At 39.7% G+C, this 26,631-nt stretch overlaps 1 protein-coding gene across 1 annotated transcript in view; it reads right to left on the bottom strand.

Moving 5' to 3' along the window:
* Positions 1–2,444, bottom strand: part of SPATA16 (spermatogenesis associated 16) — an 85,851-nt gene extending 83,407 nt beyond the window's left edge. Inside the window, exon 1 of the mRNA XM_040705898.2 lies at positions 2,380–2,444. The gene's annotated coding sequence lies outside the window, so the exon portion shown is untranslated. The remainder of the gene's footprint in view (positions 1–2,379) is intronic.
* Positions 2,445–26,631: the final 24,187 nt, after the last annotated feature.

Below are 26,631 nucleotides of genomic sequence, written 5' to 3'. Positions count from 1 at the left end.
CTGCCTGAGGATGTTTAATGTTTAAGGTTGGCAATATTGAATGCGGGAGGGAAGATTTTATTGTTCAGATACTGTAATAAGAGCAATATTTTTCCCCATTCTAATTATACTTTACATGCATCTTTCTGGTAAGTATGGGCAAGCCATGTGATTTCTGTGCCTCACAGAGCTAATAAGACTTCACTTCTCTTCAGTGGTGCATGGATCGACTTACTAATATTTGTGAAACACAAAGGAATTAGAATGATGAACATCCTATAAATTAATAACCGTATCTCCATTCATTAGTTCAGGAAAGCTCTGTTTTCTTTCACGAAGTGATTACTGAAAATGCTCCTCCATGTATTTTATTAGCAAACAAGATGACATTAAGTGGCAATATGTTAGAATTAGTTGCCTTCCATTCCTTAAACTTTACTGGAAAAAAGTTACATTTTCTTTTCAGATTGTGTTTCCCCAAGTATAAAACAGATGCATTTGGATAAATAGATTTGGGACATATGATTAAATTAAATGAAGAAATAGAAACATAATGAAATAAAATCCCAGTATATGAAAAAAATTCTTTTCACGGGGCTGGAGTGGATACCTAATGCTTCTTCTCTTAGCCTGGTATGAGGATGACAGGTATTACATCATCTTCCAAAGTACCATCTGAGGTGCCACTTCTGATCTGTGTAAGAATGAGTGTCTGTTCATGGACAGCGTATCTCAAAATCCAGTTAAATGTATTAAATCTATTTCTTTGTTGAGCACAGTGTTTGTGCTTAGTACATTTATTGCTATCATTAAAATAAAATGAAATGGTGCCATCTGAGATCAGGGTCCTATTATACTACTACATATTCATTGTACAAGATGCTTTTAAAGAGACCAACCAGAGGAAAGAAATACCCTTAGCAGTAGGGTACTGCATCTCAGACTGTTGAGAGGCCCTCTGGAGGAGTGATCTTATGCTTATCGGCACCTGAACTCCACTCCACTATGATGCACATAATTAAAAAACTAAACGTTCTAAAACACAAAAGGATTCTGAGTAAGGTCGTTACTCACTTGTCAAGACACTGAAGTGCTGAACACTCATAAATCAGAGCAACTTGTTGACCTTATCCTCAAAGAAGTTCTGCAAATGCTTTTAAAAATGCAGTATAATGTAAGTCTCTGCAACGCCTACATCAAAGAAATAAACCTTACAACTGCAGACCACAAGATAGAGCTGATGGAGGGAGACATGCGGGAGTCATGCTGTCAACCTGGGACACTGCGTGGGTTCAAGAGGCATTTCAGAACAGAGTAGGCGATGACAAACCTCACAGACATTGAGCCCTTCTCAGTGGCCACCTCTCCGTTCAGGTGCTGAGGACTAAAGAGTCCCATGGCCAGAAGGAGACTGCAACAAAATGTTATTTTGCCGGTAAATGAATAATTTTACTCTCAAACCAGGCTTTTTTATTATTATTCTTTCAGTAGCCTAAGCCCAAACGCTTCCTTTGCACATTTGCTTCCCCAAGCGCATCTTGGATATGGCCTCTTACTTTAGCTACGCAGTTGAGGTGAAACCCAGATGTATGAATTGTTGCCTGGGCCCTTAGAGCTGGGCTGTCTGGAGTCTAACAACGTGCAAGCTCTGAGCAAAGCTTTCCCAGGAGGCTGCATCATTCACTGTATGTCTCTTGTGTGAATTTTCCTGGTGCCTGTTTGGGGACTTGTTGATGATGCAGTTATTTGGAGACAGAATCCAGGGAGCTCCAGATAAACAATAATTAAGCTTTTTTGTCCTCGAGGAAAATGTTGCAGTCTGAATGAAATAGGAATGAAAGGAACTTACAAAGTGGAAGCAAAAGTGAAATAGAAAAGGAGAAGGCCCTTCTCTACCGAGATCTTCAAAGCTGACTATTTTAAACCTAAATGACTAATCGAGATAGTTAAAAAAGAAAGCTGTGGAGGGAGAGAGACAAAAGAGTGGTTGATACAGGTGCCTAAAAAGATCCGTATTGCCAAATGACACCCTTGGGTAGAGAGGGCTGAGATGTAGAGGGTTTGATGTTAGGTGATGGAAGGAGAGAAGGGATTTGGGGCAGGTAGGAGAGGAGATGCTTGGAAGAAACTCATTGTAATCTATGGAAAGTGCAGAGCCTGGACTGTGAGTTTGAGTGAGGTAAAGAAAAAGAAATGCAGTTCTCTTGTTAATGTCCACTCTGAAGGTAACAGATGGGGAGATGTGGGTTCCCTCTGTACCAGCCAGGCACCTTCTCCATTCCCTTGTGATCTATTAATACCCTGTTATTCTTCAAAGGGAGAAGTTACAGCCAGGTTAACCCAGGTCCCACAAGAACCCCTCCTGTGCCCAGCACAGAAGCAGGCAGCTTTCTCACTTACCAGGCAAGACTCCAGCTGCCATCAACAACTGTGTGCCAGGCGGAATGTGCTAGGGTTCAAAAGACAACATTCCACCCTGGCAACACTGATGACCCTAACAACCACTGTTCCCCATCTACCCAAGTCTTCACTTCCTAGAGTCCCCAGTATCTCCATCCTCATCATCCAGTGTCCCCTACACCACCACTGTTCCTCCCATCCCCAACTTCTGCTGTTGCCCGTGTCCCAGGAATGCCCATGTGCCCACCACCCTTCATCCCCAGTAACCCCAATGCCTGCCACAGCCTCTCCATCTGCATGGTGAGTCCCCAGGCCTGGACATGATGCAGTGGGTAAAAACATGGATGGCAAATCTGTGCTGGAAATGAGTCCTCCTGGGCTAAGCAGAAAGTTCAGCCCTTCAGCCTTATACTATTTCTGATGGTTAATGGCAGTATGCTGAGTTAACAGATTTGAAGTCTATCATAAACTTGGCTGAGCTTACTACATTCTAGATCTGATCAGTTAAAATATATATTTTAACCATGTGCATCTTAGTATAACAGAAAAACGAAAAACTAAGAGAAGTAAACACTGCAAAAGGTGAAGTATTCAGCAGGCTTATTATAGGCACCACCAGGTTGGCCATATACCTTGATTTAAGTTGGAAAAAAGAAGTACTGATGCAGATGGATTGCTCATAAGATGTATTCAACATTGCTAGTCCAAACAGCATAATTTTAAGGCTAAGCATTCCCTGTACAGCAATGTTTGAACCGAATGCTTTTTATGGATGCGATTAGTTCGCGCAGTTGTGTGATTATGCACATGGGATCTGATTCACAGGATTGCTTCTTTCTTCCTTGACAATGGGAAGATGTAAGAGTCTAAAAAGATTTCTGCTGGTTAAAAATACTCGTGAAAAGTAAAACTTCAGGTGTAGAAAAGCCACATGAGGAGAAAAAAAAAAAGGAGTTTCTAGATCCGAAATTCCTACTGTGCAAAGAGTTTTAGTGTTTAAGGCTCATAAAATAGATTGAGAGTCCGGTGACATACAAGAGTGGATTTTTTCTCCGCTCTCTATTTGGCTATATATCAGTAGGACTTCTAGGCAGAAGAATAGTCTTGCTGACTGCATCAAAGATTCGTTACTGGAGACAGATCTTAAAAAATAAGAAGTAAACCTAGTTGAGAAATGTTTGTAAGTTATTTTTTAGTGAATGTTTTGTTCCTTTGCTATAAACACGCATCTTTTTTTTTTTCTTTCTGAAAAATAAACAAGAAAATAAAGTAGTTGTGTTTGACTAAAATGTTCTCTGCCTGAGAAAGAGGCTGCAGACGTAGCCTGAGCAGGGAGAGTGAATGAGACCCAAAGACGTGGAGTGGTCAGACTGCAACTTCCAGGAGATAGTGAAATAAAAAGTTCAAACTGAAATGCTTTGCCTTTCATGTGAAAAATGGCTCGTCTCAAATAATTGCATGAGAAATTGCGTGTAGCCAAAGGTAGGCATGGGCGGGCTGTGGTGAGTGGCCAGGACAGCGGTAAGGCGTTGCCTTTGGGCACAGGCAGCCTCCGGACACAGCAGTCGCGGCTCATGGTGAGATGACTCAGTCACATCACTGCTGTGTCTCAACAAGAATATAAGGGAAAATAAGCATTGGCGTCACATACACTTGCAGATCTTTTCCGGTCAAAAGGTAGGCTGCTACGTAATTGAGTTAAAGTTTGGTTTTTTTATAGTTCTAGGACGACTACGAGGTTCTTGTGACTGCAGAGATGACGTGACATTCGTGTGTTCAAAGGTAAAGGTGCACGTGACCATCATTCTTATTGGGAGATTTTAGAGATAAATCATAGGCGACCAGAGGAGAAATCAGTGCTCTGGGAGCTGTGGGGAAGATGTACAGGGCAGGGAGGAGGACACAGGCAGTTTCTGCCAATCTGATTCTCTTTGTAACTTGCAATTTCACCTTGCTGACTGAGCTAACTTTTGCAAGGCAATTTTCATGCAGGTGCTTGTTAAATTCAGATCATACACTGACGACAGCTTCTCTTTGGACAAGGAGCTAGTTGAAAAGCTGCCATAAGAGGCCTTTATTGGAGGTAAATCCCCTCTCTTATAAAGATTAATGAACAGAGGCTCATACTCAAGACACTATGGAGTTACACGGTTACTGTTACAGCCTTAGGGAGGCAGCCACCCCTCTGGTATCCGTGCCCTTCATAAAGCACTGGCACTTGCATTATTGGTGGATTTCCACATTCCCATATCCAACAGCTCAGAGTAAGCCCTGTCTTTAGAGCATCTATCACAGCATTAAGAAAAGGTTTCTGTCACGATGCGGTGGTGGTGAACATTTTGTGACATCCTGGAATTGAATGCCCCTCTTCTGAACATACCCTGTGGCTTTCAATATGCCACTCTCACTCGCTGCAAACCGCATCAATTTTGGAGACACATTTGTTTTAATGCTTTTAACTGCTCATGTCATTGCTGAGAATGAAGAGAAACACTAACTTCTGTCCCTGCAACTGCTTAAAAAATAATGATAAAAAAGACCAACAAGAAGTTGGAGGAATTTAGTCCTTAATACAGCTGGGTTCCTGCTCCTCCCCTCCCTGCTATTTTTAAACAAATTACTTTTAATATTACCTAGACATTAATGTTTTAGATTGAGTACTATTCATGCTCCATAACTGCTTTTCATAAATGTTTTAATGGTTCCAGGCCCAATTCCACTGAGGTCAATTAGAAGATTCCAAATAAATCCTTCCTTCCCCTCCTTGCATTAGTATGCAGCTTGTAAGAGGGCTGACATTGGCCTGTGCTTTTATCTTAAAATTATCCAAAAGACAATTTTCCTATGGGAGGAACTATCACTATATAATTTGTGGGTGGTACTTAGAGGGATGCTACCCAGGTAAAAACACTTATTTTTAATTTAGGACCTGATTTTCAGACACACCGAACACAGTTCTGCCTGAAGTTAAATATAGGCTTTGGTGGCCAATACCTCTGAAAACCAGAACCATAATTTCTAACATACCTCATTTTGTCCCAGGCTGTACTGTCCAGAATTAGGTTTACAGTAGTTTGGAAGCAGATTTCAATGTGTTCTTTCTGCAAATATCTCAGCAAAATGAAGTGGTATATTACATTAAAGTATGCTCTGTTTTATTTATATCATAATTCCATGCCTGTGGTATCTGACTTTAATCAAATTCATTTTTAAATGGATCTCAAACTTTAAATAACTAAAAGCATCTTTCTTCACAACAAGAATATAGTACATCTTTGGTCTACTATGCCATAAAAATACGGAAGATGAGGTGTAAAATATCTTGGGAAATATTGATTTTCTTATTTGCTCATATTATGGATGGCTAACTGGATAAATACTACTCTGGTTTGTGCAGAAACCTGAGTTCAAATTTCTGTTGTACCTCTGAACTTGCAGTATGGCCTAGGGCAAATATCTTACTGAATATGGCCCTAAGCTTTTCTGTTATGCATGTATAAATCTTTGAACCGCAGAGGTCTAGTTTTAATCATAACTGCTGTAAGAATATTTTTATATTCTCTCCTTTAATGCTATTTAAATGCAATTTTTATAAGTACTTTTTGGCGTACACTAATTGCAGAGTTTCACATTTTTCTAGGATGTTTTAAGAAATCTGAAATGATTTCTGGTATTTGAAACCAAGCTTGAAATTGTGCTGAAGACACAGTTCTCATAGAAAGAGTTCTCATTTTCAGCTGAATTAATTGCAGTACAATCAATCTGTGGCACGTGGGACAAGGAATATCTGTTGATAACCTTGGCTGATCTTACCGTAGTTTGCATTCATGAGTCTGAATGGTTTTCTGGACATATTGCTATTGCCATTATGCCCTTTCTTAATTTATGTACTCGTGATGGTTTTGGCTATCTTGACAAAAAAATCCCACGCGTAAGTCAAGGACTCTGGAACTGTTAGCTTTCAGTGACAAATTACCTGTGGACTCATTATATGCTTATTGTCTAAGGCTTCTTGTAATAGGAAATCTGTTTTGTATATTAGCAATTTACATCATTATCTTTGTGTATTCCAACTGGAACTATTAGAAACACGTCTTCCTTCAAGAACAGAACTTGAAACAATTCAGCAAAAGAAATAAGAAATCAAGCTGTGCCATTCTTTTCATTGTCTTCTAGTTATATTATCTGTGCATGCATATAAGCACTGAGGAAATGCAAAGCCCAAATAGCTCCAATATAATTCTAGCTTTTTGAAAACAAAGAGAAAGTCATCACTCTGTGAAGCTGAACCAACAGTACAACACCAGGAAAAAATCCACATTTGCTCAGCACAGAGCTATATTGCCTTCCTTATTGTCAGCTGCCCTATGCACAAGCAAAATGTCACCTCTGCAGTCTGGTTGCATTTTTTGTCCACTCTCATGAGGAGTAAAGCGCAGGAAAACACACAGGGCAAAAGAAAGCCGAGCTGCCTTCTCAGTGCCAAAATACTTCTGGGTGTTCTACGTTTTTGAAACATGCATCTCCCAGACTTGTATCTAGAAATAGAAAACAATGAAAGGGTAATCATGCTTCAGAACTGTACTGAATCTCATTGAACTTTCTAATGAAATAAAAAATCCCGATGCTGGAAGAAATATTTTCAGTTTGATATGGCATTCTGCCACCCACTCCTGCAGCAGGAAACCACTCTGATGTGGTCAGGTTCCAGCTGCAATGGTGACGGAATTTCATGTAAGGAATCTATTCGGGACCTATTTCTGATCTCTTTGCTTCCTGTTCCTGGTGGGTTACAGCATGCTGAAGTTATCTCATGTCAGTAGCAGCCCAGGGTCAGCCTCCCCACAATGGCTTCCTCCCGGTGTTCTGCTGTATGATTCAGCACAGAAGTGATTCCCTGAATGTGTGGTGGCACAGCATACCTGCTGCACACCTCTTTCTTTCCTGACACCGAAACCAGCAGCTGGGGGTCTGCAGGGGCACCACTTTGGATGGAAGTGGTTCTGAAAGGTTGTAATAAATATTACTACTCATTTCCGATAGGTGGCTCACATAACATTCTTCATGGTTTCCAGAGGCAACTGGAAGGGCAATGATCTTGGCTTTGTATAGAAAACCTAGACAAATATTGTCTCTTCTGCCCAAGAATTCTTTCTCTTAGATACTCAAATCTTAAACTCCTGTATACTCAGTTTTATGATTCTCTGCCACTGTATTTGTTGTAAATTGTGTTTCACTTAGTTGCAGGTAGCTACAGGGTTTTAACCATCTGCAGAATTGGATCACTAAAGTACTGTTTAAATAAGAAAAAAAGTCTATAAAATCCTTTTGACCTTAACAGTATCCTCAAATACAGCAAACCTGTTTTAGGTTAGATTTTTTAGATACCCAGGGCATATACATTTTAAATTATGCAGTCTAGGAGGAAACTGGCTTTCACTGCATATCAGAGACATCCAAACATGTATTAAGAGTCCCCTGAACCTATAAAGAAATACGGCTATTCCACTTAATAAATGGGGGCCTGATTCTTCTACTGTTAGTGGTGTAATTTCATTGCCACAGAACTACAGCTGATTCATATCTATGAAAACGATAAAGCCAGCACTTTAGCCTAGAGAGATGAGCGAGACTTTACTTGAAAGCATCATGCCAGTTGCATTAAATCTTGGCGCAAAACTGAAAGTTAACCATTTAAGAAACGTGTATTATTAATAGTTAATGACTTTTTCTTTCTTTCTGTTTAAGCTGCTGATATTTGAGACTTCGTGTGGTTTGTGAGGTTCAAAATGATATTCCCAAGCATGGTGTATATTTTTTTCCCCGGGGATTTCATGTATTTATGTATATGCAGTCTGTTTTATTTAGCTGTATTTGAAAGCTATTTCACCATACAGTGAGGTCCTAATTTTTACAGACAGTCAAAGCTGTGCCTTACAAATAACCAACTGTTCACTTGTATAGAAAACAATGTCCTATGAAAAATTAAGTTGCATTTATTTTTTAATATAGTACTTAGAATATTAGGTATATGAATCTTGTAAATCAGAATCTAATTAAATTATCAATTCCCACAGCAAGTTCTGCATCTTCTACAAATACATCTCAAACTATATTAATCATATTCCTGTTTATGATTTTCCCAAGCTAAAGCTTTTGATGTTGCTTGCTAAATTCTTAACAGAAATTACAAAAATCCAAATACTAATAGCAACCAAACCCACTTCATTGCTCAAATAGCAGTCTTTTCCAATGACAAGTTCTGACTCTCAAAGTCACACTCCTACTTATGTACCAACAGATATTTACAGGCATGGTGGGCTTTCCTGCTCTGATTGGGCTCACGTCTGGCACAAAAACATGCAGCAATGGGGACTTTATTCAAAAACTCATCCACGTTTTTGTGTGTGTTAGTCAGCCTGCATTTTGCCCCCAGGCTGGTGGGATTCAGAGATCAGCGAGCACCCCTGGTAACCAAAAAGCTCATTCTACAACCTCATTAATCACAGCTGGATGTGTAACAGGTTCTTCACACAACACCTTGTACAGGGTGCCTTCTAGCAAAGGAAATACAGACTGATTCATGACTGACTGTTCTGAGATGGTGGACAGCATGCCCATGTGGACTTTACTTCTGGATCCAACACATCTTCCAGAACTCGATGCAGTTAAACAAAGCTTCCCATATGGTACTAGTCCAACATTGATCTTTAGGTCTAAATGGAGAGGGAAAAAGCCTTCTGAAGCAACTGTTCCCTTGCTTTCTTTCTGATATACCTCACAGCTTGCTGTCTGTTTTAGGTCTATTGCTCAGCTTTGGAATTTGTTTCCCTTTGCAGCGTTGAGCAACTGTCAGAAGAGGGCAGCTGCGGGAGAAAAGAATAAATTATGCATCTCTAATTCCTGAAGTTGCTTCCCTTCAGCAATTAGATCAAATTTCAATACAGAAAGTACACTCCAGCCACAGATACAGCCTTAACATAAAACCTGGTGAGTAACAGCAGGAAATATCTTTCAGATAGATGTGTCACTGCTGGTCATTCCTGTACAATGAGCGATGCTGAGACTTGGTATCCCATGGATACACTTAAATGAGACTTCATTTCTGACAATAGTTGCATTACAAAATGTGGCATATAAGTGTACTTGTCTTGTTGACCAATAATTACACAAATATTTGGATTGTTCTTAGCTCTTTTCATTCATCTTAGCGTAGCAAAAATTAACCTGCTAGTTACAGGGCTCTCCGCCTTGATGTGGTATTTGAGTGCATCAAGGTGTACCTGTCCACACAGGTGATTAGCAGCTATTGTCTGAAATAAAGTGATACTGCTGTGAAGGCTAACCTCGAGGAGACTAAGGCTATGTACAAGTTTTCATAACCGATAGTGGCTTACTGAATTACTGCTCTTCAGCTGAGGCATAGAAACCACTAGCAATTCTGCAAGTGGTACTAATTTGATTACTCATGATCACCTATGATAATTTGAACGTATCTCCGATGAGCCTTCTCTTTCTGCAAAAACAGTTGAGGTTGCAGTTGAACAGTTGCCTTGAATAATGTTCTACATGCACGTGAAACGTTGAATACGAGTATGCTGCTGCTGCTGCTCTTAATTTGATTTGGAGGGTTTCTCAGAGGGTGTGAATGAAAGCTGTACTTACTATTACTCATTAGTGGCTAACACAAGCAATTTACAACAGATAGATTAGATCCGTTTGAGTACATTTCCGGGATTTCCTTTGTGTGTTCAGAAAGGACAGGCAAATTATTTCAAAATAAATGTGTAGAATGACCCAGTTTACTGCAGCTTAAGTAATTCTGGAATGTATTTTTGAGAAATCCTAGATCCAAAGGAGAATACATTGCCTGCAAGAGTGTAATAATGCTGAAGGCCTGGCCTTCTCCTAAGCCGGGCTAATTCAAGAATAGTGAAGTGAGTGCACCTCACCTCACTTCCATTCTCTCCATAGTATCACATAGCCTCATCTGCCTGTGGTCACACAAAGTGTCTATGATGGGGCATGAAAATAAATCTGCAGCTTAGTCTCCCTGTAGCATCCTAACCACTGAAAAAGAGAAGCCAACGACAACAACAAAATAAAATAAAAATTAAAAAAATCCACAAAAAAAAGAGTAGAGAAAGCAAAGAAGAGAAAAAAAGAAACTTCTTCCCTAGTTAGCTCCTCGCTTCATATTTTATGTCTGTTATGTTTTGAAGTCGTTTCATTTTTTTTTCCTTGTAGAAAAGCTATCTTCAATGTAAAATAATCTGATATTCCACTTATCTGCAATTTTGCAAGGCTTCATGCCCCACATTCATACGTAGCAATTGTTAAAATGACGACTTTATCGGTTGCCAATATTTCATTCAATGTGCAACAGAAAGAATTTAAAATAATATTTTCCATAGAAGTTAATGCCTGAAATGCATGAAGTAAAGTTCAGTATAATTAATATAGTAAAAGTCTCAGTCACCAAAAGGAAATTGCAGAATGTGGGTGTCATGCTGCTACCTGTTGCCTAGCAATATTGCATACGTGTGGCACAAGATTGATAGATATCACCCACTCAGATCACTGGATTCAGACCTTCACCGCAGAGTTGTCAGTTGAAAAAACTGCCAAGAAGCAGAGAGAGAAATAACAGATGGGGAGGGAAGCATTGCAGGGTAACTTTGTCTCAGTGTCCAGCACCACACTACCCAAAAGATCAGCTGAAAAACAGGAGGTTCTAATTTTTTGTCTGTTTTTCCAACAATCTGTGTAAATATATATGTGTGCATATCAATATATATATATATAAGAAAACTTACTTCCCAGCCAGGTTTATCTAGGTTGTGCAAGTTGGGGTAATGATATCCTGAAATTAAAATGGCAATTCAGTTTCATAATTTTCAGTGACTCACACTGCATTACCTTTAAGTAGGATGAACAGAAAATTCTCTGACATTACAGATAATTATAATGTTATTATAGTGTTCTTGATAACAAATGCTAAAGTTAAGTTTAAGATGCAACACAGCATTTCAAGCAACTCATACCTTCTCAAAATATACTTTTTGCTAAAATTTTCCATGATCCACTTGGCTTCAAAGTCAGCTTTTTCTGCGAAATCTTTCTATGGAATTAGTTCTGCCATTTTTGAACGGAGTTGAGGAGCCTCCATATGTTCTATTCTAAATTCTGGACTTGCATAATTCCAAAAAATGACTAAAGATAGAAGTCTCAGACCTGACAGGTTTTATAATTCTCATTAGAGGAAGTAAACAGTCTTATTTTGGAGAAAATTAATTAAGTGTTTAAAAATAATGGCATCCAAAGCAATTTCATGAACACGCACAGACTGAAGATATTATTGCAGGCCAAAATGGTTTTAAATACTGTTATACAAGAAGGCATGCTCTTAACTGTTTAAAGTCGTTACACTTGAGGGAAGCCTTATTTATTCAGTCCCATCCATTAGTAAGGATTCATTAAAATAATACAAAGCATGAGAAAAATCTAATTATAAAAAGACCAAATAATTCAATAGAGCATGAACTGCACAACCATCTGTTGAGCAGTCCCATTTGCAAAGGATTCAACATCCATCTTAGTCGCAGAAAACAGAGGAACCAACAACACAAAAGCCAAGGAGGAAGCGGACAAATAATAATGAGTACAAGTAAAATAAATGGGAATCGCGGTTGATCCTAATGCCCATGAAGGCTGAGGATGGCCAGAAGAGTGGACCACGAGTGGATGCTAACAAGAATGAGGGAAGTAACCCAAGCTAGCAAGATGCAGGGTAACAGGCAGAGGGCAGTTCCCCCCACACAAGGCCTCGGCTGCAGGCCTGCATGACAGACTGCACAAACGCCCGCTCTGCTGTTTGATTTAAGGTAGAAATACTTCTCAAACAGCACACCCAAGGAAAGGCCTTCTGCATTCACTAAGTGTATCTTAATGGCATTCTGTTTTTGCTGACGTTTGGTGCTGTTCAAAGCACTTAGATAAGGTTTCTGGAGGTATGGTGTGACTTGAAAACTACCGGTATCGGCAAGCACTCAGCTGCCTCCCAGTCAGTTCCCAACACACCCACACAGCAGTTGCTCCTCACTGCACTACAGCCAAATCCCACACAGAACCAGGACTTGGGGTCTCCTACACAGTGCTGGAGACCAAGCGAGGCAGGTGCAGGAGGATTAGTGCTGATTAACAGAGACCAATAAAGGGAGTGGTGGTGGGCACCTGTGGGCTTTGTCAGGCTTCAACACCTGTGGTAGGAGCAGCTCGCCTTGCTGCAGGTCGGGAGCTAACGTCTGCATCTTGGGAAGGGGTGAGTAGGTGTTCTTTATTTTCTTTTAAACCATACCAAAAAGAATCCATCACTGGTTTATTCCCTTTTATGTAATCTAGAGGTACAGCAGCTGAAAAGTGAGATGTGAGTTATTTGAGTGGTTCAAAACTGTGGCTTTAAGTGTGTGCTTTGGCTTTGAGGAAGGCTGCTTTGAGGTGGGTCTGTGCTCTGTGATAGGAGGCAGGCATTGAAAACACAGCGGCCTGTAGGAGAGCAGGTCAGTCAGTGAGGAAGTGGTAGTTTTCTCCTATTTTTAGTTAATATTTTTGTAATGCAAAATGATTTCTGTAGTCTGATAGCAATGTTAGGATAAATAAAATATAGCAGTGCATACTTTGGTAAAGTCTTGTGGCTGTAATGAGAACACTTTGCTGACTTTTTCTTGACCTTAACATGACACATTTTTCATTAATGTGCATCTTTTTTGTCAGTCTGTGATTCAAAAATGACAAAAGAGAAAATATTTTCGTTTATATTTGTTGAGGAGACTAAGGGAGGAAGCCTGGTCCTCTTCCCATGGCAATGCAGGCATTTCAAGAAAGAAGTATGCTGGGAGGCCCTGGAGAAGCACATGTCATTTGTTTTAATCTTCTTGTGGACCTTCTAGTATTACTAGGCTGGCTTCCAGATTGGTATTTATATTTCAGTCCAATGTTGGGATAACATTTACTTCAGGAAAAAAAAAGCCAGCCAAAGTAATGTAATGGACCAGCTTCATCTTGCTTAAGCCTATTTAAAGATACACACCTTTCCAGCCTGAGGAACATAGCATTTAACTCCATTCTGACTATAAGGAAGTCTCAACCAAGAGAGTGGAAGGGTGCCAATAGCAGCACTATTATTTGGCAGGCAGGAGGTAACCTTACAGTAAACAGCTGTCAACTTCACAGTCTAGCTGAATTTTAATGGTTCAAAGACTAAAGAGAGATATGATTTTGCCTGGGGTCTCAGCTGAATTACTCAGGGCTATGTTTAAGCTATCACGTGACTTTTGTATATAAATTCCTCAAAGGTGCCATTAAGATGTCAGTTCTTAACTTAGCTAGAACGATAAACCGCTCCAGTACAGTTTAAATCTCTGATCTAGTATAAAGCAATCAAAATAGAATAAAAAGAATACAGTTTGTTGGACGCACTGTCATTTGTAACCATATGCAGGTTCATGCCATTAATCCCCATCATTTCAGGTTGGCTTTGTTCTGCATGTAGCAGAGAGTTAGACTTAGCATGGGTAAAGTAACAGTATTTTTATTAGGAAGCATAGAGAATTAGTCCCTTAAACTTAACTGCAGTGTGTAAATGCCAGTTTCTTTTCTTCTTCATGAGTGTCCATCAAAATATGGACGCCTACTTACTAAAGCTCTACTGCAACAATTTCCTCTATTTTTGGAGAAATACAGGGATTGGTAGCAGACTTGGGATATTGATAGAGAGTAGAAATCAGAAAGGACCTGTATCTTTCAAATTAGGCCACTGGACTGTGAACCACACTGCATAAAAATAAAATAAAAATCTCCACCATATGAAGAGGTCTGTACTGTAGCAGCGATTTACAACCATTTCTTATGCATGAAAAAAGAACACTGGAATTCGTAGTGTAATTCTACACCAATGCGAGTACCTTCAGTTTCTGCTGTGGACTATGAACATGAACCTACCTTCCTGTCAGTGACAGTAGACAATTAAAGCAGTAATTTAATTGGTGATTCTGGAGTAAAGAGTGCTGGGATGAATATTGATAACCTTAATGAAGGAACAAGCTGTGATAATAGATCCTAGTGCTGAAATGCACTATGATGAACTAGGGTTATGATTTGAGGAAAGTTACAGATGCAAAGCTAGAAGTCAGTACAAAACTATAAATTACAAGTGACTAGCTATGTGTAGTTTCAGAACCCAGCATATTTGCCTGCACCTGGTCTGCCTCATGAATCTACACCTGCAGGATATTGATATTTCTGTTACAGATATGAGTAAGGCTATGCATTTTCTAACAGTACAGCTGTATACCAAAGCACTATGTATCATGAAAGGCAGGAAGACAGGGCAAATACACTCTGCTGTACTTAGTTTTAAGCAGTAATCTTTATATTATTCTGTTACTCCTACTCCATAGGAGTCGGAAATCCTGTAGCACTCTCAAAAAATTATACTGCGGAGCAGATGAGTGTATCTTCAAAATGGACGTTTTTTGGAAGATAAAGTTGAGCCCTGCAAAGGAGATAAAATGCAGATTTATTGAAGCAAACAACAACAAAGAGCTGTATATTGGATTTCAAGTCCTTTTTATATTGTGGGGTCTATAAAATCAGGTTCCTTGCCCTTTATATTGCAAGTCAAGCAGGAACAACCATTGAAAGTTTATTTTGATCACCCATCTTTTATGTAATCAAGCATGTACTGAATTCCAGAATGATTTGTAGAGTAATATCATATTTCTTCAGTAGAAACAGAGGGGTAAAATTGCTCCTAATGCCTTATCAATAAGTTTTCTTATGATATTCATGGAAGTTCATTTTCTTGATACTTCACCAAAGGCACAGAGGCACTTTGAGTGCATTATCCCAGAGTGCCTATTTCCAAGGACTTGTGCATCTTCCCTTAAGGTAAGATTTATCACCCTTGGAAAAAATACAGGTAAAACAGGCTTTATGCTGAGAAAATAGGCGAAGCAGAAAGGCTGGTTAGAGGTGCCTGTGGAAGGAGTACAGAGCAATTAATTCATTTACACCTACTCCTCAGTCCCACTGCAGAAAGGAGAAGCTATTATGATTGTGTTCTCATATGTGAAAGTACAGTACTGCTGCTTTCAAGAAATAACTTATGTTTCATGTGTCCTCATTCCTTTCCCAACTGGATTCAAATTTCCCAGTGTGCTACCCTATATGGAGCCGTGATGAGCCTCAACGCTGTGTGGACTCACTTGTGTTAAACTGGATGTAATAGATGGAGTCAGTGCATAATGTTGAACTCTCAAGCAGTAAATGGGAGTTCAAATATTGAGAGCTTAGCTTGCTTATTGTCATGACAATCACTATTAAAATTACTTTTTAGCTTATATTAAAGGTACAGAAAGAGGGGAAGGAAAAGGCATTTGAGATGTGAAGCACAGAGACTTAAAAAAAAAAAACAAACCCACAAAACATTGCCTATTCCTTCAGTGAGTGGAGTATTTAAAAGGGATCCCTTGGTTTGACAGTCTAGGATAATTGAACTTGATATTAACTGTCTTCTCAGGGATAGAAGAAAGGTAAGTTCAGCTAGGCAAGTGCTGCAATTGGTCATACCTTGTTCTTATGAAACAACTGATTGGGGCCTGCGCATCATGCAGTGTCTCTGCCAAATAACAATCTTGGCCCCTTGCTACCTCCTCCTGTCTCAGAAATACAGAACTCAGTGGTAGCTATTTAATCTCATAGCAGTGCTCTGGGGTTTAATTAATAGTTCTTTACAGAAAAGTCTAACAATATTTGTCAATACGTTTGTTGCTAGGCATTGCACTTTCTCATCCAAAGTTTATAAGAGACAGATGACATTTGCCTTTGCTCCCAAAGTACTGTATAATAATTTATTTCAAAAATATAAGTTCCTACTTTCCTTGTAACGATGTCCGTGAAAGAAGCTGCTAAAGAGGCGTGATAAAAGAAGGGTTTTTTTTTATTAGGGATGTCATAGGGGATAGTGAATAAGCACCGATGATTACTATTTCACATGTCTAATGACCTTTTCACTAAAGCAATTGGACAGTGAACCTCTATCATGCTCTATTGCTTGTCATAGAATTTGTGGTCTTCATGCATACGGATACACAAACCAGTTGATTTTCTGATAGAGTAATATACCCCAACACTTTACATTATAGTTACTATTTTTTAACCAGATGTTGAGGTGTGAACTTTAAGAAGTAAATGGTTCAAGTTTGTATATCAGACTGTGACCAGAATATACATTGTGGAGCATTTCTATATTATCTGGCACAAAAACAAGAGAATTGATGTATGCCAGCACAAACTGTATAGAAGGCACTGATGACAGAAGCAGATCAACAGGGACATTTGCACCAAGGCAACTCCCTGTTCTTGTATGGAGATGTGCAAAACAGTGACAGGTGCAGCATCTGCTGAATTGTTTGTAGTGTGGCAGCCAGGAACATACTTCAGTTTGCTCAACAACAAAGTGGTTTTTTTATTCTTATTTTTTTTAAAGTAACATTTGAAAGATCAAAAAACTTCATTACCTTTCAAGCTACAATGCTGAAATGTTTGATTACAAAATGACCAATGGAACCTTTGTATTTTATCTTTAGGGGCAACCAGGAGAATTTGATGTTGAGACAAAACCAAACATACTGAGGGCTTTTGCTCTTCAGTTTTGGGGAAAGTGACAGTGCCTATTATTGCTGTTTGCATTATGGAAAAGTCAGTCAGTTGATTAGGAAGCACCAGGCCTTGCTAAAAATATCAGAGCACTTTTTTTTTATATAGAAATATCAGTGTTATTCAGATGGCTCTGAGCTGTTTGCATTTGGGCCTGGGGTAATGGGGAAAAAATACAGGTGGAAGTCCTGGCTGAAAAGAGCATTTTTAAGTGCTACTTACACTAATTACAGTCTGTGTAGGCTAAACAGCTTGACCGTGACTCAGGTGTGTGGGAGAATTTCTTAGGATCACATAAGATTAGTATGAGGCTCCTTCACTCCTGCTAGTGCTGTATTCATGCTGGATTACATGGCAACGTTATAATGCTTTTCATTAAAGAAGTCTTTGACTATCATAGCCCAGTGCTTAGAAAGAGTGGAAAAAGACACAAAGGATTTCTCACCTGCTTATTTGCATGGTAGCTTTGGTTCTTGGAATCATGTGGTGCGAAGTCCCCAAAAACCATACCTGAAAAACGTTCTGGTAAATGCAGAGCTGTGGTATTTCCTATTTAAAATACAAAAACCAATGGGAACAATTTTCAGTATTTACATTGAAGCTGTGAAGGCAAAAGATGTCTTGGCTGAATGGTTCCCCCTCAGTCCTCTGTTTGAGAAATATCTATAAAGACTGAATAAGGTGGTGATTTCTGGACAAAAGAATGAATTGAGTTAATAATGTGAGCACTGAGGTAAAGAGTAGTTTACAGACACAGCTGGTGTGAAAGCCCTGTTGTTTCTTTAACTAAGGTATTGACTGAAGCTGGACTGCTATAAATCTTCCTGGAAGAAATCTGTATGTATACAGGCTTGAAAATTAAGTCTGCCCTGTTGTGATTGAGACAGAAAAAGACTTGACTCTCAGAACTTCGCTGGTCTGTAAAATAACTAAAAGATTTGTCGGGAGGGAGAAAGACAATGTGATCTGGTACACTTTTTTTAAAAGAAAATTGAACTTATACTTCCACTTTATTGAGGCATTAATCCTAGAAAATTGGCTCCTACACATAACCTGAAACCTATATCACATCCTTCTACTTGTTCTCTGATATTCACCAATTGAAGGCATATCACAGAAAATAAATCTGTTTTCTTGTCCAAAATATGAACAATTTCAAGAGAAAACACTGAGCTGAAGAGAAAGCCGAAGGAAAAAAGCCATGTAACTGCAACAGATAAATAAAATTACTGCCTCTAACTAATAAACTGGAAACCTGAGCACTGTGTTTGACAATAATATAGGAACTATAATTTGGCTCACAAACCTCACAAGAAGTAGTAAAAATGGTTATGTGTTTTCTTGATGAGAAGCTGGGCATGTTGTTGACCTCATCATTGTAAGGTGTTTCTTCTCTGGATATTCAGAGCACACAGCGCTTCCACAGAAATCTTTTGTTCTGAGAGCTGAGGTGTTACACAGTTATCTTCTTGTGCAGTTGAAGTTGTGCAGAAAGCAAAGCCTAAATCCCAAACATTCAGCCATAAAGGCTCTTGGGGAAACATTCAGACAATAAAATGTACAGTGCAGATGCTGGATGCAGCAGTGAGAAGTGGTTGGCCATCTTTTTGCAGATAGTCCACAGACTGTTTATAAGTGGTAATTATGAACCGCCCGTCATTTAGGCAATAGTTTACTGACTGGGATAGCCAGCAGACAGTGCTGTTGGACTAGCAGGTTCCTTTGAATGGCTGCAAGGCTAGAAATAGAAGTCTTGGAGAGGTTTCTAATTGCAATTTAAATCTTTATGGAAAGTATGCTGTTATGCTGCAAGCTTTTGTCATAAAACCAGATCCAAAGGACACATGCTGACAAGGCAGCCATCTCAATAATTGAATACTATGGCTGCACGTTAGAGATTTGGGTGCTTCAGGCAGAGTTTTACCTTGCAGATTTTAAGGATGTTGCTAGTTAGCAATGCTGTGTGGTTGCACGCTGGGCTTGGACAGGCTGGCAGGAGTGTCAGCTAGAGAATGAAGGGTTGTGGTGATGCTGGAAACAAAGATGGCCCTCTTAATTCATTATAGTGACTTATGTAATTTTGGTTGGCACGTGGTTTACCTTTGATCTACCCATTTGCTTGTGATCTTGACCTGAATCTCTACTCCCTTTCTGTTGTCTATGACTTTTAATCTCCTTCGTAGGTTTATGTAGGCAAAGAATGGATTTATTTCCTGGTGATTCAATGCTGAATTCAAGTTATTTGGACAACTACGTGTGAGAGAGGCGATTAAAAAATGTTTAAAATCCTGGCGCCTGGCTTTCCAAGCTATTTTACTTTGGGCAAATTTCTTTCTTTCTGTATAATCTGTCCGCCTTTCCATTGGTGAAACCTGCTTTGATTTAACTGTTAGTTGAGGTCACTTGATCATCATCAAAGCATATGTGAATTTCGCATGCTGCGAAATGCCGCGAGGTTTCAGGACCAAATCTTCAGCCGACAGACATCTGGGAAATTCCTATTTCAAAGAAGTCGTGTCAGTTCATATTAGCAGGAGATTTCATCTTTAATTTTTTTCATAATGGCATATCTGATCTGAATCCAACGGTCCATAAATGACATCCACTGGGGGAGTGAAAATATTAAAAAAAATAAAAAATCGAGCCTTCCTATGTTTATCTCTTTATGCAGAAGTAATTCTACTAAACATTCCTCTAAATGTGCATGGAAAAATCGAGCAGTACATAGATTCTATAGTGGAAAGACAGTTGTGTATTTTCATACAGAATTGATGACTAGTTATGGGAGGCAGAATTACCAACTCTAGAGAACACAGATGTTAACTGGCGTAATGCCCTCTTGATGCAAATAAATACATTAGATGCTATAAAAGATTTTAAAACAGGAGAGCTCATCTTGGCAGGAGATATATTTGCTGGATTTGTGCTATTCATTTTGTTTTATAGAATTGCTCTGGAATTGGAATAGACTATTTGAGGAGCTTCAAAATGCACCAGTAGAATGAGGGTTTAAATTCACTTTATTTCTGATAGTTTTTAAAGGGGGGAAAGAAAGCTTAATCTGTGCATAGACACTTCACCTCTCTTGGCACCCACAGGGTCTGAGCTTACATGTCTAGTAAGCTCAGCAACGACACGATCACAAAGTGAGGAAAGGCTGGACAACTGTTCAAACAGCCAAGGCTCTTGGTATGTCTCAGGCACCACTGAGGGGCACTTTCCCTTTCCATTCAAAAGCTGTGATATTTGCATTCTTCCTCTGTCATTAATATTCCTTATGATCCTAGTCTTGCCAATGTTAGCCCTGCCAATCTTTCACCACCTGCCACTCTCTTCAAACACTTCTTTTTATTCCCACATGATTGTCTGAATCTCTTCCAAGTAAAACCTGGGGGAATGCAATGTGACCTGCCTCCTCCCTTTCCCCTACTGCTCGCTGTTCCTGTTGCCTGTCAGAAAAATATGGGAGAGTTTTTGTACGCACAACTTCATAACAACCAGAGGGACAGAGGCATCTGTTTATGACAGCAACATTCAAAACACGGTCAAAAAGGTAGTGACATTGCCTTAAAATATCCCAGCCATGCTTCCCAGGCTATGCTATCTCCTCCTGTTTGCACTGTTTTTGTTTTGCTGCCTTAATGAAAAGGCTGTATAAGGATCTACGTGTCAGCCCCTCAATTCAGCAATGGGGTGTTTGTGCAAGCCCGCCTAGAGAGGACTGAAGAGCTCTGGAGGAACCGGGCACTGGTCTGCTTCATTGCAGTGTTTCCTATCTTAAAGTCTTGATGTTCCTTTGCAACAGTCATTACTAGAGTAGAATGAAGGGCAGAGGGGAAGCATGAGCTTGAGGTTTTTTTTTCTCCTAGCTGGTTGTCACATTCCATAGCTGGTGCTTTAATATCGTGCAGTCATTTATTTGTTCCCAAGATGTGTCCCTTTAACTTCCTGTTCTCATTTTTCAAGCATTTTGGAGTATTTTGCCTCCTCCCTTTGTCCCTTCTGATTTCCGGCTGTCAAGATAGCTTTTTTTTTTGCATTCCATGCTGCTGTTTTATGAAGCCTTTGTCTCATACTCATCTCTCTCCTCTACATGCTACTGTGAGCTCCCTTTACCACTGTCTGCATTTCTGCGTCATATCAATCTCACGATCTGACAGATGCAGCCTCTAAAATAACCTGTGCATGATGCATGCAACCCAAAAATAAACATTTATTTCAGCATTAGGTGCGTCATACCTGCAAATACCTCCTTTATCTAGACATGTTTATTTTAATGCTTATTGTACAAATACCAGTATCTCAGCATACTCTACAATACCATCTGCCACTTGCTCTTGGATTATGCATAACTTAAACATTGGGGTAACATAGGGTTATATTAACGTTGCTGTGTTCATACGTAGCTCCATACTTTGACAAGTGTGTTATGAGGATTACATGAAATCTTACACAGAGGTTTGAAGTGGAGCCCTTATGCAGAATTTACAGGATGTAAATTCAGACAGGATGTCACAGTAGTAGCTGTATGATGGGAGTTCAGGTGATGCTTCAGACTTGTTCTGAATCTTCTCAATAACTTAAATATCAAAGGGTAAAAGTGACAGACTTATATGATAAGAAATGAGAGTATAACCCTCTGGTATGCTCCCTGATTTTATTTTTCAGTTCTCCTCAGGCTGAAGGAAACTTAATTCACTGTGTTCAAGTGACTTGATCTATAATTTAATGAACTGCTGGAGTGTTTTTGTGGACCGTTATTGTTGATAGGACACTGAAATGGCTATACTTGGTCAGACTGGTTCTTGAAGCCATTATCCATAGTAAGATCCTGCAATGAACTGTCACATAATAAGCATCATTTCATGGATTAGATTTACTTTTGGAGCCTGAGATGACTTGCATCTCTGTTTCATGTTCCAGGACGCGTTTGGATATTTTCACTGACTTCAGATTGTTCATACCATAATTATTCCACATTAACACTTTCTTAAGACAGTCATGCTAAACAGGGACTGCTTTTGAAATGCATGTAAAGCAAAGCCTAATTAACAGCAGCTTTCTGGTAGTTTCCCGTGCTACAGAATTTGAGATGAGTCATAGTGGGAGAATGTAGCTACTGATAGCTAAAATATGGTACGTGTTTTAAAAACGCAACATTCAGTGTTGCAAATCTAGCCTCTAGTCATTAGTTGTTTCCATCACTGCGTGCCTTTGCTCTGGTATATCACAAAGTTCCCGAAGGCGTTGTTAAAGGATGGGGATGTGGTGTCAGGTAGTCTCTGAGGACTGACAGCAAGCTAAATTAAATCACTTTCCAACAGCCATTTACCTCTCCAAGGCTTCTGGGCTTGCATTGCGAGGCCACAGGTGAAGTTTCAGAGCTGCACCAACACCGGGCCATCTTCAGTGGCAGCAGAGCGCTGAGCCTTCTGAGAGTCCCACCCTGTGCCAACCTGGCTCTTCATAGTGCAGGTGATTGGGCTTTTCAGCAGTACATATGCAAAGCCGCCCTCTGTCAATTCTGAAACAATTTGTGCTTGATCGCTGGTGCTTCTTTCGTCTTGAGGAGAAAACGGTCCTCATTACCCCATTTTGCAATCACGAAGCCATTTCTGGTAAAGTGATTTTGGAGGAATTTCGGATATTAGTTCTAGTAATAATGACAAAAATAAAGCACGAAGTATTTTATTGTTAAAGCACTGGCTAAGAATTACTACCATCCTTAATGCAGAAAGAGCTGATTGGATGCAAAAAAAACCCCTTTATATCCTGAGGCAGTAGGGGAGAGGATGTTAGCCTTGCGCTTCCCAATGCTCTTTTAGCGGGTATAAGTCTAAAGAAATACCTCAGCAATTCAGTGCCAGCTAAGCACTAGGTAAGTTCGGATCATCTCAGAGCCTCTGATCTTATTAAAGAGAAGCTGTATATATTGAACAGATTTTTCAGACTACAGCGTGGAAAGTCTGAATATTAAGGTGCTCCATCGTGACTTACAGTAGGCCGTGCTGTTCCTGTTCTAAATGTCTTTAACTGTGGTCCAGAATCCTCTGAAGCTGTTCGCACTGCACCTTCGATCTATTGTGGACTTTGTGGCTAACTCAGTGTCAAAAAAGCAAAGCATTCTGTCTTGATGTAACATTGAATTATGGTGTGCCTAACCTTCTGCAGGATGTGGTGTTTTAGCACTGCTGTTGAATAGGGTATTTCTTGGGGAACTGATCTGTTTGCTGTTAATGAAAGCTATTTGAATAACACAGAGCACTGTATCTGTAATGAAGCACCAGAAACTATACATCCAATCAATTTTCTTTATGAATTTTGCACTTGAAATGAAATTGAGCCTTCTCCTGAAAGGCAAAGTACAAATATCATACGTACAAGAATCATTGCTGAACTGTGCTGGAGCATCTTTTTTGTGAGTCCGTATTTTATGCATCTGTTATATTAATTATTGAATCCTTGAATCACCTATTCATGATCATCGCACTTTTCAAAGTACAAAAAAAAATATAAAAGCTAGACTTCCAGCTTGTGTTACTTGATGTGCCCACGTTTACCCACTCTTACTGTCAAGGTACGGTCATTTATGTGATGGCACTTCAACTTGTGTTCTGATTTGTGTATTAACTACCTACAGCGTAGGAGCTGGGCAAGGCACTGAGCACCGTGTTTTCAGGTGGCAGAGGAGCGTATGGCGGAGGTGTATTGCAGGGGTCATACCAACACACTTTGCAGAATCAGACGGGCTGTCTCTGAAATTATCCAATAATCTCAATGGTTTCAAAATCTCCAAAACTGGACTTTAGTCTGATTTTAATAACTGGCTTTTCTGGAGGTTGCAGCCTGCTTTCTAGAGGGGGAAGAAATCTCATTTTACTTAAAGTAGGAAGAAATTTGTTCTTCTCCTGCTGTTTTTGATAGGGTGCTTGACTACTCTATAACCCTTGTGGGAAAATATTTTGCCAAAGTTCTATTTTTATCTCCTGTTTGTTTATTTTTAATTACTATTCCCGTGCCCTGGGATTTGCCATTGATCTTCATCTGCCTACACAATTATCTTTAGCTTGCTGAAGGGTTTATTTTTTAAGTTATATGTGCTCTTTTAACACTTTGTGTATTTCTGTGTAACTACTTGTTACAAGAGGATTCTCCTTTACTTGGAGGAAAGGTGGTTTAATATAACTGAAGTTTCGAGGGTACATTAACAAAGAGAAGATGATGTCTGAATAGTACTGATATCTTAAGGTGATTGTCTCCATAACAAGATCTTGGGGGAATGCGCACCATGAAATGAGGTGTTCCTGCCCCAAGGTTACCTAGGGAACACTGTAACATAAAATGTGGGAGTTTAATGTCTTTAAGAGCGTTTTAAATGCACCGAAGTTCTTTGCAAAGCAACTCCCACCAGCTTGAGAAATATCTCTTGAATTTATGAAGAATTTATCTAACTTTGCTGGAAGAGACTGTTTTTACTTCTCACAGTACTGGAGGCTCTGCTCTCTATTTAGGCTTTGCTAGACTGTTTAAAAATCTATTGTTTTGTTTTAAAAGAATGGAATCTCTGAGTAGATAAGTGCTGATCAGCTGCTTTACTATATAACCTAAGGTTCTGTCCTAAAATTTATTTTCCTTCATCTCTGAAGAAATTGCTTTCCCTGTATAAGCAAACGTAGGAAAAAAAACCTAAAACATTTTCTGCTCCAGTTAATATTGGCAGCAAAAGTCCAAAATTTCCTTTGGCTCTGAGTGTTTCAATATCTGCTAAAGATTTCTGATATATTCTATCCTAACTCTTAAATGTGTCTTGTAAGAATTGAGCTGGTGTTGAAAGATACTTGCCAACAAAGGGATGAAATGAGAACTGTGGGCTGTGCCTATTGGAGTCACAAAAGGAGAGTCCCACACCCCGGTGATCTCCCTGATTGCCACTGAAATTCTTGTTCTGTCCATTTTTGTTTGCCTTTTGCCAGAAGAAAATTCTTGCTGGGAATGTCAGTGTTTGGGAATTTATGTGGCAGTAAATAGTAGTTTTTGGTTTGGGATTAGTCTGAATGATCCTATGACTATCTCACACATTTGCTTTCCAAAATTATGGGCTGAGCGGTTTCTAAAGAAAGGCCTGAAGAAGGTTGATCATTGAATCATCCTTTAGAAATCAAAAGAGAGCTATAATTACAAGTAGCAGAGAAGACCTACAGAATGGAGATAATTTGCCACTAAATTCAAAAGGGCCAGTTGTCAGCTTATATGAATCTGCCTCAGCGGAGCCCATTACACAGTATGGGGATTCAGCCCTACCAGTTTTTTTTCCAAGCAAGTTCTGTAGAACCCACTTTATGTCAACTGCTTTCATTTATATTCAGTTTGATTTGTCTAATTATTACTGTTCCTTCTGTTAGAATGGGCCAAACGGCTTCTGTCAGAGCCTTCTGCTCAAATGACTCACTCTAGGGAGAATGATGTGTAGTGACAAATCTTGCAGCTTACCAGTGAGGACCAAGGAAATTTGTTGTCCTGAGCTGCTATTCATGTGTGCCTGGAGCTCAAGTAGCTGCCAGGCTGTGCCTGGACTTGGTTCTCCTTCCTCACTCTGTTCTACATTGCCACTAGAGCTACAGTCTCACTGTGGACTGTAATTGCACAGCTTGCTGACCTTTTAATCTGAGCTATATGCATATCTCAGAATGTGCCACACTGCATCATTTCAGCTATTATGCAAACTGTTACTATAGTTCAGGTTTACTTTGGAAGTTTCTGCGAGCCTTAAGTTGAGAACCTTCAATTTCATGAGGAAATTTGAAACAATTACGACCTTACCAGTAAATTCATTTTCTCCTGTTCTCTGCAATTCTTGGATTTCCCTCTGTTCCCCAGTGGGGAACAGATTCATTAGACTTGGGGATAAGATTCATTAGAATGAGCACATGCATCTTTCTTTAACCATACCACGTCTGAATCGCTGCAGCGGAGGTTGTTGTAGTGCGTGCAGAGAGTTTGTAGAGAAATGTTTAAAGAAAATCCAACTTGCTTGCAAGTTCCTCAGCTTTTAATGCTAAACCAGGAAAAAAATAGTAGGTTGTCATTTTTTAACTGGCTCCACTAATTCCCTTCTATATATTTGGGCTGAGAGGGTTTGTGCCCCATGCATGTACTACCCCTGCCTGCTGGAGAAGGCGTACAGCACCTGGCGAGCTGTTCATTCTAACAGGGCGTGAGCCTCTATGCCTGAGGTTGTTTGTAGGCTGCCCACGAGGTGATGCAGTACTGGGAGGGGTGATGGGGTGACTGAGGTTTGCTCAGGCTGAGCCTCTGACTGTGCTGGTAGCTGAAGGATGGCTTCAGACCCGGGGCTGTTGACAGCTGCACTGAAGAGTGCAGCGGTGAGCTAAAATCCCACCCCAGCATTCCTACATGCTTGAATTTTCTACATGGTTTTTTCCTCTCTTTTTTTGCTCCTGCTTTGGAAGATAAATATTAGAAACAAACTGAAATTTCCCTTTCAGTCAGACTCATTTCACAGGTGGAAAAAAA

Source organism: Gallus gallus, chromosome 9 (genome assembly GCF_016699485.2).
Source record: "Gallus gallus isolate bGalGal1 chromosome 9, bGalGal1.mat.broiler.GRCg7b, whole genome shotgun sequence".
Classification (NCBI taxonomy): domain Eukaryota; kingdom Metazoa; phylum Chordata; class Aves; order Galliformes; family Phasianidae; genus Gallus; species Gallus gallus.
Note: the sequence above shows the minus strand (reverse complement) of the source record. Positions and strands in the feature narration are given on the sequence as shown.